The 21,701-nt window shown below is 32.1% G+C and overlaps 12 non-coding genes across 12 annotated transcripts; all 12 read right to left on the reverse strand.

Moving 5' to 3' along the window:
* Positions 1–1,500: 1,500 nt before the first annotated feature.
* On the reverse strand, positions 1,501–1,574 carry TRNAI-AAU (transfer RNA isoleucine (anticodon AAU)). The gene has a single exon. It is a non-coding gene; the product is annotated as a tRNA-Ile (tRNA).
* A 789-nt stretch (positions 1,575–2,363) lies between these two features.
* TRNAI-AAU (transfer RNA isoleucine (anticodon AAU)) lies at positions 2,364–2,437 on the reverse strand. Its single transcript has one exon. It is a non-coding gene; the product is annotated as a tRNA-Ile (tRNA).
* Positions 2,438–3,226: 789 nt separating this feature from the next.
* Positions 3,227–3,300, reverse strand: TRNAI-AAU (transfer RNA isoleucine (anticodon AAU)). The gene has a single exon. It is a non-coding gene; the product is annotated as a tRNA-Ile (tRNA).
* Positions 3,301–4,088: 788 nt separating this feature from the next.
* On the reverse strand, positions 4,089–4,162 carry TRNAI-AAU (transfer RNA isoleucine (anticodon AAU)). The gene has a single exon. It is a non-coding gene; the product is annotated as a tRNA-Ile (tRNA).
* A 789-nt stretch (positions 4,163–4,951) lies between these two features.
* Positions 4,952–5,025, reverse strand: TRNAI-AAU (transfer RNA isoleucine (anticodon AAU)). Its single transcript has one exon. It is a non-coding gene; the product is annotated as a tRNA-Ile (tRNA).
* A 789-nt stretch (positions 5,026–5,814) lies between these two features.
* On the reverse strand, positions 5,815–5,888 carry TRNAI-AAU (transfer RNA isoleucine (anticodon AAU)). Its single transcript has one exon. It is a non-coding gene; the product is annotated as a tRNA-Ile (tRNA).
* A 1,650-nt stretch (positions 5,889–7,538) lies between these two features.
* On the reverse strand, positions 7,539–7,612 carry TRNAI-AAU (transfer RNA isoleucine (anticodon AAU)). Its single transcript has one exon. It is a non-coding gene; the product is annotated as a tRNA-Ile (tRNA).
* Positions 7,613–8,401: 789 nt separating this feature from the next.
* Positions 8,402–8,475, reverse strand: TRNAI-AAU (transfer RNA isoleucine (anticodon AAU)). The gene has a single exon. It is a non-coding gene; the product is annotated as a tRNA-Ile (tRNA).
* Positions 8,476–9,264: 789 nt separating this feature from the next.
* TRNAI-AAU (transfer RNA isoleucine (anticodon AAU)) lies at positions 9,265–9,338 on the reverse strand. Its single transcript has one exon. It is a non-coding gene; the product is annotated as a tRNA-Ile (tRNA).
* A 2,515-nt stretch (positions 9,339–11,853) lies between these two features.
* On the reverse strand, positions 11,854–11,927 carry TRNAI-AAU (transfer RNA isoleucine (anticodon AAU)). Its single transcript has one exon. It is a non-coding gene; the product is annotated as a tRNA-Ile (tRNA).
* A 3,378-nt stretch (positions 11,928–15,305) lies between these two features.
* TRNAI-AAU (transfer RNA isoleucine (anticodon AAU)) lies at positions 15,306–15,379 on the reverse strand. Its single transcript has one exon. It is a non-coding gene; the product is annotated as a tRNA-Ile (tRNA).
* Positions 15,380–18,757: 3,378 nt separating this feature from the next.
* TRNAI-AAU (transfer RNA isoleucine (anticodon AAU)) lies at positions 18,758–18,831 on the reverse strand. The gene has a single exon. It is a non-coding gene; the product is annotated as a tRNA-Ile (tRNA).
* Positions 18,832–21,701: the final 2,870 nt, after the last annotated feature.

Genomic DNA, 21,701 nt, shown 5'->3' on the forward strand with positions numbered 1-21,701 from the left:
CAATACAAAAGAGATTTTCATACTTAGTGTTAGAACTTAGAACCATTAATGTTTTTTCCATGTGTTTTAGCAATAAATAACAATTCATCACCTATATGCAATTGATTCATTTAATCATTATATCAGCTTCCCCTCAAAGGAAATATAGAGATACACATGATACAGAAGAAAATACATCTATTTTCAACATTAAAGGAGCATCAAGTATTGGCTTGGAGACGGATTGAAAGTATGTCCTTGGCATTTTTAACTTTATGCTCTGAAGACTAAACTAATAGGCTCACTAAATATATAGCATACTATTGAAGAAATAGCAGATGATGAAGTGCTACTGATTGTTAACCCGGGATAGTTGGAAAGCTTATATTCAGCTGTTTACATTCATACTATTTTTATATTTCATCAACAAGACAAAACAAAAATGACCTCAATAAATTGCAATAAATAAGAGATTTAGTTACTTGGTGTTAGAACTTAGAACCATTAATAGATATTCCAGGAGCTTTCAGAATAATAATTAATTCTACAACTATATCAAATGTATTCATCCAATCCTTCAAGCATCGTTTGATCCAAGGTGATAAACAGTCAAAAATGAGACACAAGAAAAATTAATCTTTTTTCAAACAATTAAACTTGGCCTGTACAGGGATCGAACCTGTGACCTTGGCGTTATTAGCACCATGCTCTAACAATCTGAGCTAACAGGCCGGTCTGCACAAATTTCTGGAAGTCCAGCATATGAAGAAGTGCTAATGATAGTTAACCCGGGAGATTTGGAAAGCTTAATTTCGGAGGTTTACCATGAAGTTATAAATATATAATATCAACATGAAGAAACTAATATGACTTTAGAAAAATTACAATACAAAAGAGATTTTCATACATAGTGTTAGAACTTAGAGCCATTAATGTTTTTTCCATGTGTTTTAGCAATAAATAACAATTCATCACCTATATGCAATTGATTCATCTAATCATTGTGTCAGCTTCCCCTCGAAGGAAATATAGACATACAAATGATACTGAAGAAAATACATCTATTTTCAACATTAAAGGAGCATCAAGTATTGGCTTAGAGACTGATTGAAAGTATGTTCTTGGCATTGTTAACTTTATGCTCTAAAGACTAAACTAATAGGCTCAATAAATATATAGCATACTATTGAAGAAATAGCAGATGATGAAGTGCTACCGATTGTTAACCCGGGATAGTTGGAAAGCTTATATTCAGCTGTTTACATTCATACTATCTTTATATTTCATCAACAAGACAAAACAAAAATGACCTCAATAAATTGCAATAAATAAGAGATTTAGTTACTTGGCGTTAGAACTTAGAACCATTAATAGATATTCCAGGAGCTTTCAGAATAATAATTAATTCTACAACTATATCAAATGCATTCATCCAATCCTTCAAGCAGCGTTTGATCCAAGGTGATAAACAGTCAAAAATGAGACACAAGAAAAATTAATCTTTTTTCAAACAATTAAACTTGGCCTGTACAGGGATCGAACCTGTGACCTTGGCGTTATTAGCACCACGCTCTAACCATCTGAGCTAACAGGCCATTTTGAACAAATTCCTGGAAGTCCTGCATATGAAGAAGTGCTAATGATAGTTAACCCGGGAGATTTGGAAAGCTTAATTTCGGAGGTGTACCATGAAGTTATAAATATAAATTATCAACATGAAGAAACTAATATGACTTTAGAAAAATTACAATACAAAAGAGATTTTCATACTTAGTGTTAGAACTTAGAACCATTAATGTTTTTTCCATGTGTTTTAGCAATAAATAACAATTCATCACCTATATGCAATTGATTCATCTAATCATTCTATCAGCTTCCCCTCAAAGGAAATATAGACATACACATTAAACAGAAGAAAATACATCTATTTTCAACATTAAAGGAGCATCACTTATTGGCTTGGAGACTGATTGAAAGTATGTCCTTGGCATTTTTAACTTTATGCTCTAAAGACTAAACTGATAGGCTCACTAAATATATAGCATACTATTGAAGAAATAGCAGATGATGAAGTGCTACTGATTGTTAACCCGGGATAGTTGGAAAGCTTATATTCAGCTGTTTACATTCATACTATCTTTATATTTCATCAACAAGACAAAACAAAAATGACCTCAATAAATTGCAATAAATAAGAGATTTAGTTACTTGGCGTTAGAACTTAGAACCAATTATAGATATTCCAGGAGCTTTCAGAATGATAATTAATTCTACAACTATATCAAATGTATTCATCCAATCCTTCAAGTAGCTTTTGATCCAAGGTGATAAACAGTCAAAAATGAGACACAAGAAACATTTATCTTTTTACAAACAATTTAACTTGGCCTGTACAGGGATCGAACCTGTGACCTTGGCGTTATTAGCACCATGCTCTAACCATCTGAGCTAACAGGCCATTTTGCACAAATTACTGGAAGTCCAGCATATGAAGAAGTGCTAATGATAGTTATCCCAGGAGATTTGGAAAGCTTAATTTCAGAGGTTTACCATGAAGTTATAAATATATAATATCAACATGAAGAAACTTATATGACTTTAAAAAAATTACAATACAAAAGAGATTTTCATACTTAGTGTTAGAACTTAGAACCATTAATGTTTTTTCCATGTGTTTTAGCAATAAATAACAATTCATCACCTATATGCAATTGATTCATTTAATCATTCTATCAGCTTCCCCTCAAAGGAAATATAGAGATACACATGATACAGAAGAAAATACATCTATTTTCAACATTAAAGGAGCATCAAGTATTGGCTTGGAGACGGATTGAAAGTATGTCCTTGGCATTTTTAACTTTATGCTCTGAAGACTAAACTAATAGGCTCACTAAATATATAGCATACTATTGAAGAAATAGCAGATGATGAAGTGCTACCGATTGTTAACCCGGGATAGTTGGAAAGCTTATATTCAGCTGTTTACATTCATACTTTTTTTATATTTCATCAACAAGACAAAACAAAAATGACCTCAATAAATTGCAATAAATAAGAGATTTAGTTACTTGGCGTTAGAACTTAGAACAATTAATAGATATTTCAGGAGCTTTCAGAATAATAATTAATTCTACAACTATATCAAATGTATTCATCCAATCCTTCAAGCAGCATTTGATCCAAGGTGATAAACAGTCAAAAATGAGACACAAGAAAAATTAATATTTTTTCAAACAATTAAACTTGGCCTGTACAGGGATCGAACCTGTGACCTTGGCGTTATTAGCACCACGCTCTAACCATCTGAGCTAACAGGCCGGTCTGCACAAATTCCTGGAAGTCCAGCATATGAAGAAGTGCTAATGATAGTTAACCCGGGAGATTTGGAAAGCTTAATTTCGGAGGTTTACCATGAAGTTATAAATATATAATATCAACATGAAGAAACTAATATGACTTTAGAAAAATTACAATACAAAAGAGATTTTCATACTTAGTGTTAGAACTTAGAGCCATTAATGTTTTTTCCATGTGTTTTAGCAATAAATAACAATTCATCACCTATATGCAATTGATTCATCTAATCATTGTGTCAGCTTCCCCTCGAAGGAAATATAGACATACAAATGATACTGAAGAAAATACATCTATTTTCAACATTAAAGGAGCATCAAGTATTGGCTTAGAGACTGATTGAAAGTATGTTCTTGGCATTGTTAACTTTATGCTCTAAAGACTAAACTAATAGGCTCAATAAATATATAGCATACTATTGAAGAAATAGCAGATGATGAAGTGCTACCGATTGTTAACCCGGGATAGTTGGAAAGCTTATATTCAGCTGTTTACATTCATACTATCTTTATATTTCATCAACAAGACAAAACAAAAATGACCTCAATAAATTGCAATAAATAAGAGATTTAGTTACTTGGCGTTAGAACTTAGAACCATTAATAGATATTCCAGGAGCTTTCAGAATAATAATTAATTCTACAACTATATCAAATGCATTCATCCAATCCTTCAAGCAGCGTTTGATCCAAGGTGATAAACAGTCAAAATGAGACACAAGAAAAATTAATCTTTTTTCAAACAATTAAACTTGGCCTGTACAGGGATCGAACCTGTGACCTTGGCGTTATTAGCACCACGCTCTAACCATCTGAGCTAACAGGCCATTTTGAACAAATTCCTGGAAGTCCTGCATATGAAGAAGTGCTAATGATAGTTAAACAGGGAGATTTGGAAAGCTTAATTTCGGAGGTGTACCATGAAGTTATAAATATAAATTATCAACATGAAGAAACTAATATGACTTTAGAAAAATTACAATACAAAAGAGATTTTCATACTTAGTGTTAGAACTTAGAACCATTAATGTTTTTTCCATGTGTTTTAGCAATAAATAACAATTCATCACCTATATGCAATTGATTCATCTAATCATTCTATCAGCTTCCCCTCAAAGGAAATATAGACATACACATTAAACAGAAGAAAATACATCTATTTTCAACATTAAAGGAGCATCACTTATTGGCTTGGAGACTGATTGAAAGTATGTCCTTGGCATTTTTAACTTTATGCTCTAAAGACTAAACTGATAGGCTCACTAAATATATAGCATACTATTGAAGAAATAGCAGATGATGAAGTGCTACTGATTGTTAACCCGGGATAGTTGGAAAGCTTATATTCAGCTGTTTACATTCATATTATCTTTATATTTCATCAACAAGACAAAACAAAAATGACCTCAATAAATTGCAATAAATAAGAGATTTAGTTACTTGGCGTTAGAACTTAGAACCAATTATAGATATTCCAGGAGCTTTCAGAATGATAATTAATTCTACAACTATATCAAATGTATTCATCCAATCCTTCAAGTAGCTTTTGATCCAAGGTGATAAACAGTCAAAAATGAGACACAAGAAACATTTATCTTTTTACAAACAATTTAACTTGGCCTGTACAGGGATCGAACCTGTGACCTTGGCGTTATTAGCACCATGCTCTAACCATCTGAGCTAACAGGCCATTTTGCACAAATTACTGGAAGTCCAGCATATGAAGAAGTGCTAATGATAGTTATCCCAGGAGATTTGGAAAGCTTAATTTCAGAGGTTTACCATGAAGTTATAAATATATAATATCAACATGAAGAAACTTATATGACTTTAAAAAAATTACAATACAAAAGAGATTTTCATACTTAGTGTTAGAACTTAGAACCATTAATGTTTTTTCCATGTGTTTTAGCAATAAATAACAATTCATCACCTATATGCAATTGATTCATTTAATCATTCTATCAGCTTCCCCTCAAAGGAAATATAGAGATACACATGATACAGAAGAAAATACATCTATTTTCAACATTAAAGGAGCATCAAGTATTGGCTTGGAGACGGATTGAAAGTATGTCCTTGGCATTTTTAACTTTATGCTCTGAAGACTAAACTAATAGGCTCACTAAATATATAGCATACTATTGAAGAAATAGCAGATGATGAAGTGCTACCGATTGTTAACCCGGGATAGTTGGAAAGCTTATATTCAGCTGTTTACATTCATACTTTTTTTATATTTCATCAACAAGACAAAACAAAAATGACCTCAATAAATTGCAATAAATAAGAGATTTAGTTACTTGGCGTTAGAACTTAGAACAATTAATAGATATTTCAGGAGCTTTCAGAATAATAATTAATTCTACAACTATATCAAATGTATTCATCCAATCCTTCAAGCAGCATTTGATCCAAGGTGATAAACAGTCAAAAATGAGACACAAGAAAAATTAATATTTTTTCAAACAATTAAACTTGGCCTGTACAGGGATCGAACCTGTGACCTTGGCGTTATTAGCACCACGCTCTAACCATCTGAGCTAACAGGCCGGTCTGCACAAATTCCTGGAAGTCCAGCATATGAAGAAGTGCTAATGATAGTTAACCCGGGAGATTTGGAAAGCTTAATTTCGGAGGTTTACCATGAAGTTATAAATATATAATATCAACATGAAGAAACTAATATGACTTTAGAAAAATTACAATACAAAAGAGATTTTCATACTTAGTGTTAGAACTTAGAGCCATTAATGTTTTTTCCATGTGTTTTAGCAATAAATAACAATTCATCACCTATATGCAATTGATTCATCTAATCATTGTGTCAGCTTCCCCTCGAAGGAAATATAGACATACAAATGATACTGAAGAAAATACATCTATTTTCAACATTAAAGGAGCATCAAGTATTGGCTTAAAGACTGATTGAAAGTATGTTCTTGGCATTGTTAACTTTATGCTCTAAAGACTAAACTAATAGGCTCAATAAATATATAGCATACTATTGAAGAAATAGCAGATGATGAAGTGCTACCGATTGTTAACCCGGGATAGTTGGAAAGCTTATATTCAGCTGTTTACATTCATACTATCTTTATATTTCATCAACAAGACAAAACAAAAATGACCTCAATAAATTGCAATAAATAAGAGATTTAGTTACTTGGCGTTAGAACTTAGAACCATTAATAGATATTCCAGGAGCTTTCAGAATAATAATTAATTCTACAACTATATCAAATGCATTCATCCAATCCTTCAAGCAGCGTTTGATCCAAGGTGATAAACAGTCAAAAATGAGACACAAGAAAAATTAATCTTTTTTCAAACAATTGAACTTTGCCTGTACAGGGATCGAACCTGTGACCTTGGCGTTATTAGCACCACGCTCTAACCATCTGAGCTAACAGGCCATTTTGCACAAATTCCGGAAGTTCTGCATATGAAGAAGTGCTAATGATAGTTAACCCGGGAGATTTGGAAAGCTTAATTTCGGAGGTGTACCATGAAGTTATAAATATAAATTATCAACATGAAGAAACTAATATGACTTTAGAAAAATTACAATACAAAAGAGATTTTCATACTTAGTGTTAGAACTTAGAACCATTAATGTTTTTCCATGTGTTTTAGCAATAAATAACAATTCATCACCTATATGCAATTGATTCATCTAATCATTCTATCAGCTTCTCCTCAAAGGAAATATAGACATACACATTATACAGAAGAAAATACATCTATTTTCAACATTAAAGGAGCATCACTTATTGGCTTGGAGACTGATTGAAAGTATGTCCTTGGCATTTTTAACTTTATGCTCTAAAGACTAAACTAATAGGCTCACTAAATATATAGCATACTATTGAAGAAATAGCAGATGATGAAGTGCTACTGATTGTTAACCCGGGATAGTTGGAAAGCTTCTATTCAGCTGTTTACATTCATACTATCTTTATATTTCATCAACAAGACAAAACAAAAATGAACTCAATAAATTGCAATAAATAAGAGATTTAGTTACTTGGCGTTAGAACTTAGAACCAATTATAGATATTCCAGGAGCTCTCAGAATGATAATTAATTCTACAACTATATCAAATGTATTCATCCAATCCTTCAAGCAGCGTTTGATCCAAGGTGATAAACAGTCAAAAATGAGACACAAGAAACATTTATCTTTCTACAAACAATTAAACTTGGCCTGTACAGGGATCGAACCTGTGACCTTGGCGTTATTAGCACCACGCTCTAACCATCTGAGCTAACAGGCCATTTTGCACAAATTCCTGGAAGTCCAGCATATGAAGAAGTGCTAATGATAGTTAACCCGGGAGATTTGGAAAGCTTAATTTCAGAGGTTTGCCATGAAGTTATAAATATATAATATCAACATGAAGAAACTTATATGACTTTAAAAAAATTACAATACAAAAGAGATTTTCATACTTAGTGTTAGAACTTAGAACCATTAATGTTTTTTCCATGTGTTTTAGCAATAAATAACAATTCATCACCTATATGCAATTGATTCATTTAATCATTCTATCAGCTTCCCCTCAAAGGAAATATAGAGATACACATGATACAGAAGAAAATACATCTATTTTCAACATTAAAGGAGCATCAAGTATTGGCTTGGAGACGGATTGAAAGTATGTCCTTGGCATTTTTAACTTTATGCTCTGAAGACTAAACTAATAGGCTCACTAAATATATAGCATACTATTGAAGAAATAGCAGATGATGAAGTGCTACTGATTGTTAACCCGGGATAGTTGGAAAGCTTATATTCAGCTGTTTACATTCATACTATTTTTATATTTCATCAACAAGACAAAACAAAAATGACCTCAATAAATTGCAATAAATAAGAGATTTAGTTACTTGGTGTTAGAACTTAGAACCATTAATAGATATTCCAGGAGCTTTCAGAATAATAATTAATTCTACAACTATATCAAATGTATTCATCCAATCCTTCAAGCATCGTTTGATCCAAGGTGATAAACATTCAAAAATGAGACACAAGAAAAATTAATCTTTTTTCAAACAATTAAACTTGGCCTGTACAGGGATCGAACCTGTGACCTTGGCGTTATTAGCACCACGCTCTAACCATCTGAGCTAACAAGCCGGTCTGCACAAATTCCTGGAAGTCCAGCATATGAAGAAGTGCTAATGATAGTTAACCCTGGAGATTTGGAAAGCTTAATTTCGGAGGTTTACCATGAAGTTATAAATATATAATATCAACATGAAGAAACTAATATGACTTTAGAAAAATTACAATACAAAAGAGATTTTCATACTTAGTGTTAGAACTTAGAGCCATTAATGTTTTTTCCATGTGTTTTAGCAATAAATAACAATTCATCACCTATATGCAATTGATTCATCTAATCATTGTGTCAGCTTCCCCTCGAAGGAAATATAGACATACAAATGATACTGAAGAAAATACATCTATTTTCAACATTAAAGGAGCATCAAGAATTGGCTTAGAGACTGATTGAAAGTATGTTCTTGGCATTGTTAAGTTTATGCTCTAAAGACTAAACTAATAGGCTCAATAAATATAAAGCATACTATTGAAGAAATAGCAGATGATGAAGTGCTACCGATTTTTAACCCGGGATAGTTGGAAAGCTTATATTCAGCTGTTTACATTCATACTATCTTTATATTTCATCAACAAGACAAAACAAAAATGACCTCAATAAATTGCAATAAATAAGAGATTTAGTTACTTGGCGTTAGAACTTAGAACCATTAATAGATATTCCAGGAGCTTTCAGAATAATAATTAATTCTACAACTATATCAAATGCATTCATCCAATCCTTCAAGCAGCGTTTGATCCAAGGTGATAAACAGTCAAAAATGAGACACAAGAAAAATTAATCTTTTTTCAAACAATTAAACTTGGCCTGTACAGGGATCGAACCTGTGACCTTGGCGTTATTAGCACCACGCTCTAACCATCTGAGCTAACAGGCCATTTTGCACAAATTCCTGGAAGTCCAGCATATGAAGAAGTGCTAATGATAGTTAACCCGGGAGATTTGGAAAGCTTAATTTCGGAGGTGTACCATGAAGTTATAAATATAAATTATCAACATGAAGAAACTAATATGACTTTAGAAAAATTACAATACAAAAGAGATTTTCATACTTAGTGTTAGAACTTAGAACCATTAATGTTTTTTCCATGTGTTTTAGCAATAAATAACAATTCATCACCTATATGCAATTGATTCATCTAATCATTCTATCAGCTTCCCCTCAAAGGAAATATAGACATACACATTATACAGAAGAAAATACATCTATTTTCAACATTAAAGGAGCATCACTTATTGGCGTGGAGACTGATTGAAAGTATGTCCTTGGCATTTTTAACTTTATGCTCTAAAGACTAAACTAATAGGCTCACTAAATATATAGCATACTATTGAAGAAATAGCAGATGATGAAGTGCTACTGATTGTTAACCCGGGATAGTTGGAAAGCTTATATTCAGCTGTTTACATTCATACTATCTTTATATTTCATCAACAAGACAAAACAAAAATGACCTCAATAAATTGCAATAAATAAGAGATTTAGTTACTTGGCGTTAGAACTTAGAACCAATTATAGATATTCCAGGAGCTTTCAGAATGATAATTAATTCTACAACTATATCAAATGTATTCATCCAATCCTTCAAGTAGCTTTTGATCCAAGGTGATAAACAGTCAAAAATGAGACACAAGAAAAATGTATCTTTTTACAAACAATTAAACTTGGCCTGTACAGGGATCGAACCTGTGACCTTGGCGTTATTAGCACCACGCTCTAACCATCTGAGATAACAGGCCATTTTGCACAAATTACTGGAAGTCCAGCATATGAAGAAGTGCTAATGATAGTTAACCCGGGAGATTTGGAAAGCTTAATTTCAGAGGTTTACCATGAAGTTATAAATATATAATATCAACATGAAGAAACTTATATGACTTTAAAAAAATTACAATACAAAAGAGATTTTCATACTTAGTGTTAGAACTTAGAACCATTAATGTTTTTCCCATGTGTTTTAGCAATAAATAACAATTCATCACCTATATGCAATTGATTCATCTAATCATTCTATCAGCTTCCCCTCAAAGGAAATATAGACATACACATTATACAGAAGAAAATACATCTATTTTCAACATTAAAGGAGCATCACTTATTGGCTTGGAGACTGATTGAAAGTATGTCCTTGGCATTTTTAACTTTATGCTCTAAAGACTAAACTAATAGGCTCACTAAATATATAGCATACTATTGAAGAAAAAGCAGATGATGAAGTGCTACTGATTGTTAACCCGGGATAGTTGGAAAGCTTATATTCAGCTGTTTACATTCATACTATCTTTATATTTCATCAACAAGACAAAACAAAAATGACCTCAATAAATTGCAATAAATAAGAGATTTAGTTACTTGGCGTTAGAACTTAGAACCAATTATAGATATTCCAGGAGCTTTCAGAATGATAATTAATTCTACAACTATATCAAATGTATTCATCCAATCCTTCAAGTAGCTTTTGATCCAAGGTGATAAACAGTCAAAAATGAGACACAAGAAAAATTTATCTTTTTACAAACAATTAAACTTGGCCTGTACAGGGATCGGACCTGTGACCTTGGCGTTATTAGCACCACTCTCTAACCATCTGAGCTAACAGGCCATTTTGCACAAATTCCTGGAAGTCCAGCATATGAAGAAGTGCTAATGATAGTTAACCCGGGAGATTTGGAAAGCGTAATTTCAGAGGTGTACCATGAAGTTATAAATATAAATTATCAACATGAAGAAACTAATATGACTTTAGAAAAATTACAATACAAAAGAGATTTTCATACTTAGTGTTAGAACTTAGAACCATTAATGTTTTTTCCATGTGTTTTAGCAATAAATAACAATTCATCACCTATATGCAATTGATTCATCTATACATTCTATTAGCTTCCCCTCAAAGGAAATATAGACATACACATTATACAGAAGAAAATACATCTATTTTCAACATTAAAGGAGCATCAAGTATTGGCTTGAAGACTGATTGAAAGTATGTCCTTGGCATTTTTAACTTTATGCTCTACAGACTAAACTAATAGGCTCAATAAATACATAGCATACTATTGAAGAAATAGCAGATGATGAAGTGCTACCGATTGTTAACCCGGGATAGTTGGAAAGCTTATATTCAGCTGTTTACATTCATACTATCTTTATATTTCATCAACAAGACAAAACAAAAATGACCTCAATAAATTGCAATAAATAAGAGATTTAGTTACTTGGCGTTAGAACTTAGAACCATTAATAGATATTTCAGGAGCTTTCAGAATAATAATTAATTCTACAACTATATCAAATGTATTCATCCAATCCTTCAAGCAGCGTTTGATCCAAGGTGATAAACAGTCAAAAATGAGACACAAGAAACATTTATCTTTTTACAAACAATTAAACTTGGCCTGTACAGGGATCGAACCTGTGACCTTGGCGTTATTAGCACCACGCTCTAACCATCTGAGCTAACAGGCCATTTTGCACAAATTACTGGAAGTCCAGCATATGAAGAAGTGCTAATGATAGTTAACCCGGGAGATTTGGAAAGCTTAATTTCAGAGGTTTACCATGAAGTTATAAATGTATAATATCAACATGAAGAAACTTATATGACTTTAAAAAAATTACAATACAAAAGAGATTTTCATACTTAGTGTTAGAACTTAGAACCATTAATGTTTTTTCCATGTGTTTTAGCAATAAATAACAATTCATCACCTATATGCAATTGATTCATTTAATCATTATATCAGCTTCCCCTCAAAGGAAATATAGAGATACACATGATACAGAAGAAAATACATCTATTTTCAACATTAAAGGAGCATCAAGTATTGGCTTGGAGACGGATTGAAAGTATGTCCTTGGCATTTTTAACTTTATGCTCTGAAGACTAAACTAATAGGCTCACTAAATATATAGCATACTATTGAAGAAATAGCAGATGATGAAGTGCTACTGATTGTTAACCCGGGATAGTTGGAAAGCTTATATTCAGCTGTTTACATTCATACTATTTTTATATTTCATCAACAAGACAAAACAAAAATGACCTCAATAAATTGCAATAAATAAGAGATTTAGTTACTTGGTGTTAGAACTTAGAACCATTAATAGATATTCCAGGAGCTTTCAGAATAATAATTAATTCTACAACTATATCAAATGTATTCATCCAATCCTTCAAGCATCGTTTGATCCAAGGTGATAAACAGTCAAAAATGAGACACAAGAAAAATTAATCTTTTTTCAAACAATTAAACTTGGCCTGTACAGGGATCGAACCTGTGACCTTGGCGTTATTAGCACCATGCTCTAACAATCTGAGCTAACAGGCCGGTCTGCACAAATTTCTGGAAGTCCAGCATATGAAGAAGTGCTAATGATAGTTAACCCGGGAGATTTGGAAAGCTTAATTTCGGAGGTTTACCATGAAGTTATAAATATATAATATCAACATGAAGAAACTAATATGACTTTAGAAAAATTACAATACAAAAGAGATTTTCATACATAGTGTTAGAACTTAGAGCCATTAATGTTTTTTCCATGTGTTTTAGCAATAAATAACAATTCATCACCTATATGCAATTGATTCATCTAATCATTGTGTCAGCTTCCCCTCGAAGGAAATATAGACATACAAATGATACTGAAGAAAATACATCTATTTTCAACATTAAAGGAGCATCAAGTATTGGCTTAGAGACTGATTGAAAGTATGTTCTTGGCATTGTTAACTTTATGCTCTAAAGACTAAACTAATAGGCTCAATAAATATATAGCATACTATTGAAGAAATAGCAGATGATGAAGTGCTACCGATTGTTAACCCGGGATAGTTGGAAAGCTTATATTCAGCTGTTTACATTCATACTATCTTTATATTTCATCAACAAGACAAAACAAAAATGACCTCAATAAATTGCAATAAATAAGAGATTTAGTTACTTGGCGTTAGAACTTAGAAACATTAATAGATATTCCAGGAGCTTTCAGAATAATAATTAATTCTACAACTATATCAAATGCATTCATCCAATCCTTCAAGCAGCGTTTGATTCAAGGTGATAAACAGTCAAAAATGAGACACAAGAAAAATTAATCTTTTTTCAATCAATTAAACTTGGTCTGTACAGGGATCGAACCTGTGACCTTAGCGTTATTAGCACCACGCTCTAACCATCTGAGCTAACGGGCCATTTTGCACAAATTCCTGGAAGTCCAGCATATGAAGAAGTGCTAATGATAGTTAACCCGGGAGATTTGGAAAGCTTAATTTCGAAGGTGTACCATGAAGTTATAAATATAAATTATCAACATGAAGAAACTAATATGACTTTAGAAAAATTACAATACAAAAGAGATTTTCATACTTAGTGTTAGAACTTAGAACCATTAATGTTTTTTCCATGTGTTTTAGCAATAAATAACAATTCATCACCTATATGCAATTGATTCATTTAATCATTCTATCAGCTTCCCCTCAAAGGAAATATAGACATACACATTTTACAGAAGAAAATACATCTATTTTCAACATTAAAGGAGCATCACTTATTGGCTTGGAGACTGATTGAAAGTATGTCCTTGGCATTTTTAACTTTATGCTCTAAAGACTAAACTAATAGGCTCACTAAATATATAGCATACTATTGAAGAAATAGCAGATGATGAAGTGCTACTGATTGTTAACCCGGGATAGTTGGAAAGCTTATATTCAGCTGTTTACATTCATACTATCTTTATATTTCATCAACAAGACAAAACAAAAATGACCTCAATAAATTGCAATAAATAAGAGATTTAGTTACTTGGCGTTAGAACTTAGAACCAATTATAGATATTCCAGGAGCTTTCAGAATGATAATTAATTCTACAACTATATCAAATGTATTCATCCAATCCTTCAAGTAGCTTATGATCCAAGGTGATAAACAGTCAAAAATGAGACACAAGAAAAATGTATCTTTTTACAAACAATTAAACTAGGCCTGTACAGGGATCGGACCTGTGACCTTGGCGTTATTAGCACCACGCTCTAACCATCTGAGCTAACAGGCCATTTTGCACAAATTCCTGGAAGTCCAGCATATGAAGAAGTGCTAATGATAGTTAACCCGGGAGATTTGGAAAGCTTAATTTCAGAGGTTTACCATGAAGTTATAAATATATAATATCAACATGAAGAAACTTATATGACTTTAAAAAAATTACAATACAAAAGAGATTTTCATACTTAGTGTTAGAACTTAGAACCATTAATGTTTTTCCCATGTGTTTTAGCAATAAATAACAATTCATCACCTATATGCAATTGATTCATCTAATCATTCTATCAGCTTCCCCTCAAAGGAAATATAGACATACACATTATACAGAAGAAAATACATCTATTTTCAACATTAAAGGAGCATCACTTATTGGCTTGGAGACTGATTGAAAGTATGTCCTTGGCATTTTTAACTTTATGCTCTAAAGACTAAACTAATAGGCTCACTAAATATATAGCATACTATTGAAGAAAAAGCAGATGATGAAGTGCTACTGATTGTTAACCCGGGATAGTTGGAAAGCTTATATTCAGCTGTTTACATTCATACTATCTTTATATTTCATCAACAAGACAAAACAAAAATGACCTCAATAAATTGCAATAAATAAGAGATTTAGTTACTTGGCGTTAGAACTTAGAACCATTAATAGATATTTCAGGAGCTTTCAGAATAATAATTAATTCTACAACTATATCAAATGTATTCATCCAATCCTTCAAGCAGCATTTGATCCAAGGTGATAAACAGTCAAAAATGAGACACAAGAAACATTTATCTTTTTACAAACAATTAAACTTGGCCTGTACAGGGATCGAACCTGTGACCTTGGCGTTATTAGCACCACGCTCTAACCATCTGAGCTAACAGGCCATTTTGCACAAATTACTGGAAGTCCAGCATATGAAGAAGTGCTAATGATAGTTAACCCGGGAGATTTGGAAAGCTTAATTTCAGAGGTTTACCATGAAGTTATAAATGTATAATATCAACATGAAGAAACTTATATGACTTTAAAAAAATTACAATACAAAAGAGATTTTCATACTTAGTGTTAGAACTTAGAACCATTAATGTTTTTTCCATGTGTTTTAGCAATAAATAACAATTCATCACCTATATGCAATTGATTCATTTAATCATTATATCAGCTTCCCCTCAAAGGAAATATAGAGATACACATGATACAGAAGAAAATACATCTATTTTCAACATTAAAGGAGCATCAAGTATTGGCTTGGAGACGGATTGAAAGTATGTCCTTGGCATTTTTAACTTTATGCTCTGAAGACTAAACTAATAGGCTCACTAAATATATAGCATACTATTGAAGAAATAGCAGATGATGAAGTGCAACTGATTGTTAACCCGGGATAGTTGGAAAGCTTATATTCAGCTGTTTACATTCATACTATTTTTATATTTCATCAACAAGACAAAACAAAAATGACCTCAATAAATTGCAATAAATAAGAGATTTAGTTACTTGGTGTTAGAACTTAGAACCATTAATAGATATTCCAGGAGCTTTCAGAATAATAATTAATTCTACAACTATATCAAATGTATTCATCCAATCCTTCAAGCATCGTTTGATCCAAGGTTATAAACAGTCAAAAATGAGACACAAGAAAAATTAATCTTTTTTCAAACAATTAAACTTGGCCTGTACAGGGATCGAACCTGTGACCTTGGCGTTATTAGCACCATGCTCTAACAATCTGAGCTAACAGGCCGGTCTGCACAAATTTCTGGAAGTCCAGCATATGAAGAAGTGCTAATGATAGTTAACCCGGGAGATTTGGAAAGCTTAATTTCGGAGGTTTACCATGAAGTTATAAATATATAATATCAACATGAAGAAACTAATATGACTTTAGAAAAATTACAATACAAAAGAGATTTTCATACATAGTGTTAGAACTTAGAGCCATTAATGTTTTTTCCATGTGTTTTAGCAATAAATAACAATTCATCACCTATATGCAATTGATTCATCTAATCATTGTGTCAGCTTCCCCTCGAAGGAAATATAGACATACAAATGATACTGAAGAAAATACATCTATTTTCAACATTAAAGGATCATCAAGTATTGGCTTAGAGACTGATTGAAAGTATGTTCTTGGCATTGTTAACTTTATGCTCTAAAGACTAAACTAATAGGCTCAATAAATATATAGCATACTATTGAAGAAATAGCAGATGATGAAGTGCTACCGATTGTTAACCCGGGATAGTTGGAAAGCTTATATTCAGCTGTTTACATTCACACTATCTATATATTTCATCAACAAGACAAAACAAAAATGACCTCAATAAATTGCAATAAATAGGAGATTTAGTTACTGGGCGTTAGAACTTAGAACCATTAATAGATATTCCAGGAGCTTTCAGAATGATAATTAATTCTACAACTATATCAAATGTATTCATCCAATCCTTCAAGTAGCTTTTGATCCAAGGTGATAAACAGTCAAAAATGAGACACAAGAAAAATGTATCTTTTTACAAACAATTAAACTTGGCCTGTACAGGGATCGGACCTGTGACCTTGGCGTTATTAGCACCACGCTCTAACCATCTGAGCTAACAGGCCATTTTGCACAAATTGCTGGAAGTCCAGCATATGAAGAAGTGCTAATGATAGTTAACCCGGGAGATTTGGAAAGCTTAATTTCAGAGGTGTACCATGAAGTTATAAATATAAATTATCAACATGAAGAAACTAATATGACTTTAGAAAAATTACAATACAAAAGAGATTTTCATACTTAGTGTTAGAACTTAGAACCATTAATGTTTTTTCCATGTGTTTTAGCAATAAATAACAATTCATCACCTATATGCAATTGATTCATTTAATCATTATATCAGCTTCCCCTCGAAGGAAATATAGACATACAAATGATACTGAAGAAAATACATCTATTTTCAACATTAAAGGAGCATCAAGTATTGGCTTAGAGACTGATTGAAAGTATGTTCTTGGCATTGTTAACTTTATGCTCTAAAGACTAAACTAATAGGCTCAATAAATATATAGCATACTATTGAAGAAATAGCAGATGATGAAGTGCTACCGATTGTTAACCCGGGATAGTTGGAAAGCTTATATTCAGCTGTTTACATTCACACTATCTATATATTTCATCAACAAGACAAAACAAAAATGACCTCAATAAATTGCAATAAATAGGAGATTTAGTTACTGGGCGTTAGAACTTAGAACCATTAATAGATATTCCAGGAGCTTTCAGAATGATAATTAATTCTACAACTATATCAAATGTATTCATCCAATCCTTCAAGTAGCTTTTGATCCAAGGTGATAAACAGTCAAAAATGAGACACAAGAAAAATGTATCTTTTTACAAACAATTAAACTTGGCCTGTACAGGGATCGGACCTGTGACCTTGGCGTTATTAGCACCACGCTCTAACCATCTGAGCTAACAGGCCATTTTGCACAAATTGCTGGAAGTCCAGCATATGAAGAAGTGCTAATGATAGTTAACCCAGGAGATTTGGAAAGCTTAATTTCAGAGGTGTACCATGAAGTTATAAATATAAATTATCAACATGAAGAAACTAATATGACTTTAGAAAAATTACAATACAAAAGAGATTTTCATACTTAGTGTTAGAACTTAGAACCATTAATGTTTTTTCCATGTGTTTTAGCAATAAATAACAATTCATCACCTATATGCAATTGATTCATCTAATCATTGTGTCAGCTTCCCCTCGAAGGAAATATAGACATACAAATGATACTGAAGAAAACACATCTATTTTCAACATTAAAGGAGCATCAAGTATTGGCTTGGAGACGGATTGAAAGTATGTCCTTGGCATTTTTAACTTTATGCTCTGAAGACTAAACTAATAGGCTCACTAAATATATAGCAAACTATTGAAGAAATAGCAGATGATGAAGTGCTACTGATTGTTAACCCGGGATAGTTGGAAAGCTTATATTCAGCTGTTTACATTCATACTATTTTTATATTTCATCAACAAGACAAAACAAAAATGACCTCAATAAATTGCAATAAATAAGAGATTTAGTTACTTGGTGTTAGAACTTAGAACCATTAATAGATATTCCAGGAGCTTTCAGAATAATAATTAATTCTACAACTATATCAAATGTATTCATCCAATCCTTCAAGCATCGTTTGATCCAAGGTGATAAACAGTCAAAAATGAGACACAAGAAAAATTAATCTTTTTTCAAACAATTAAACTTGGCCTGTACAGGGATCGAACCTGTGACCTTGGCGTTATTAGCACCACGCTCTAACCATCTGAGCTAACAGGCCGGTCTGCACAAATTCCTGGAAGTCCAGCATATGAAGAAGTGCGAATGATAGTTAACCCGGGAGATTTGGAAAGCTTAATTTCGGAGGTTTACCATGAAGTTATAAATATATAATATCAACATGAAGAAACTAATATGACTTTAGAAAAATTACAATACAAAAGAAATTTTCATACTTAGTGTTAGAACTTAGAGCCATTAATGTTTTTTCCATGTGTTTTAGCAATAAATAACAATTCATCACCTATATGCAATTGATTCATCTAATCATTGTGTCAGCTTCCCCTCGAAGGAAATATAGACATACAAATGATACTGAAGAAAATACATCTATTTTCAACATTAAAGGAGCATCAAGTATTGGCTTAGAGACTGATTGAAAGTATGTTCTTGGCATTGTTAACTTTATGCTCTAAAGACTAAACTAATAGGCTCAATAAATATATAGCATACTATTGAAGAAATAGCAGATGATGAAGTGCTACCGATTGTTAACCCGGGATAGTTGGAAAGCTTATATTCAGCTGTTTACATTCATACTATCTTTATATTTCATCAACAAGACAAAACAAAAATGACCTCAATAAATTGCAATAAATAAGAGATTTAGTTACTTGGCGTTAGAACTTAGAAACATTAATAGATATTCCAGGAGCTTTCAGAATAATAATTAATTCTACAACTATATCAAATGCATTCATCCAATCCTTCAAGCAGCGTTTGATTCAAGGTGATAAACAGTCAAAAATGAGACACAAGAAAAATTAATCTTTTTTCAATCAATTAAACTTGGTCTGTACAGGGATCGAACCTGTGACCTTGGCGTTATTAGCACCACGCTCTAACCATCTGAGCTAACAGGCCATTTTGCACAAATTCCTGGAAGTCCAGCATATGAAGAAGTGCTAATGATAGTTAACCCGGGAGATTTGGAAAGCTTAATTTCGAAGGTGTACCATGAAGTTATAAATATAAATTATCAACATGAAGAAACTAATATGACTTTAGAAAAATTACAATACAAAAGAGATTTTCATACTTAGTGTTAGAACTTAGAACCATTAATGTTTTTTCCATGTGTTTTAGCAATAAATAACAATTCATCACCTATATGCAATTGATTCATTTAATCATTCTATCAGCTTCCCCTCAAAGGAAATATAGACATACACATTTTACAGAAGAAAATACATCTATTTTCAACATTAAAGGAGCATCACTTATTGGCTTGGAGACTGATTGAAAGTATGTCCTTGGCATTTTTAACTTTATGCTCTAAAGACTAAACTAATAGGCTCACTAAATATATAGCATACTATTGAAGAAATAGCAGATGATGAAGTGCTACTGATTGTTAACCCGGGATAGTTGGAAAGCTTATATTCAGCTGTTTACATTCATACTATCTTTATATTTCATCAACAAGACAAAACAAAAATGACCTCAATAAATTGCAATAAATAAGAGATTTAGTTACTTGGTGTTAGAACTTAGAACCAATTATAGATATTCCAGGAGCTTTCAGAATGATAATTAATTCTACAACTATATCAAATGTATTCATCCAATCCTTCAAGTAGCTTATGATCCAAGGTGATAAACAGTCAAAAATGAGACACAAGAAAAATGTATCTTTTTACAAACAATTAAACTTGGCCTGTACAGGGATCGGACCTGTGACCTTGGCGTTATTAGCACCACGCTCTAACCATCTGAGCTAACAGGCCATTTTGCACAAATTCCTGGAAGTCCAGCATATGAAGAAGTGCTAATGATAGTTAACCCGGGAGATTTGGAAAGCTTAATTTCAGAGGTGTACCATGAAGTTATAAATATATAATATCAACATGAAGAAACTTATATGACTTTAAAAAAATTACAATACAAAAGAGATTTTCATACTTAGTGTTAGAACTTAGAACCATTAATGTTTTTTTCCATGTGTTTTAGCAATAAATAACAATTCATCACCTATATGCAATTGATTCATTTAATCATTCTATCAGCTTCCCCTCAAAGGAAATATAGAGATACACATGATACAGAAGAAAATACATCTATTTTCAACATTAAAGGAGCATCAAGTATTGGCTTGGAGACGGATTGAAAGTATGTCCTTGGCATTTTTAACTTTATGCTCTGAAGACTAAACTAATAGGCTCACTAAATATATAGCATACTATTGAAGAAATAGCAGATGATGAAGTGCTACTGATTGTTAACCTGGGATAGTTGGAAAGCTTATATTCAGCTGTTTACATTCACACTATCTATATATTTCATCAACAAGACAAAACAAAAATGACCTCAATAAATTGCAATAAATAGGAGATTTAGTTACTGGGCGTTAGAACTTAGAACCATTAATAGATATTCCAGGAGCTTTCAGAATGATAATTAATTCTACAACTATATCAAATGTATTCATCCAATCCTTCAAGTAGCTTTTGATCCAAGGTGATAAACAGTCAAAAATGAGACACAAGAAAAATGTATCTTTTTACAAACAATTAAACTTGGCCTGTACAGGGATCGGACCTGTGACCTTGGCGTTATTAGCACCACGCTCTAACCATCTGAGCTAACAGGCCATTTTGCACAAATTGCTGGAAGTCCAGCATATGAAGAAGTGCTAATGATAGTTAACCCAGGAGATTTGGAAAGCTTAATTTCAGAGGTGTACCATGAAGTTATAAATATAAATTATCAACATGAAGAAACTAATATGACTTTAGAAAAATTACAATACAAAAGAGATTTTCATACTTAGTGTTAGAACTTAGAACCATTAATGTTTTTTCCATGTGTTTTAGCAATAAATAACAATTCATCACCTATATGCAATTGATTCATCTAATCATTGTGTCAGCT

Source organism: Lissotriton vulgaris, chromosome 4_1, assembly GCF_964263255.1.
Source record: "Lissotriton vulgaris chromosome 4_1, aLisVul1.2, whole genome shotgun sequence".
Taxonomy (NCBI): domain Eukaryota; kingdom Metazoa; phylum Chordata; class Amphibia; order Caudata; family Salamandridae; genus Lissotriton; species Lissotriton vulgaris.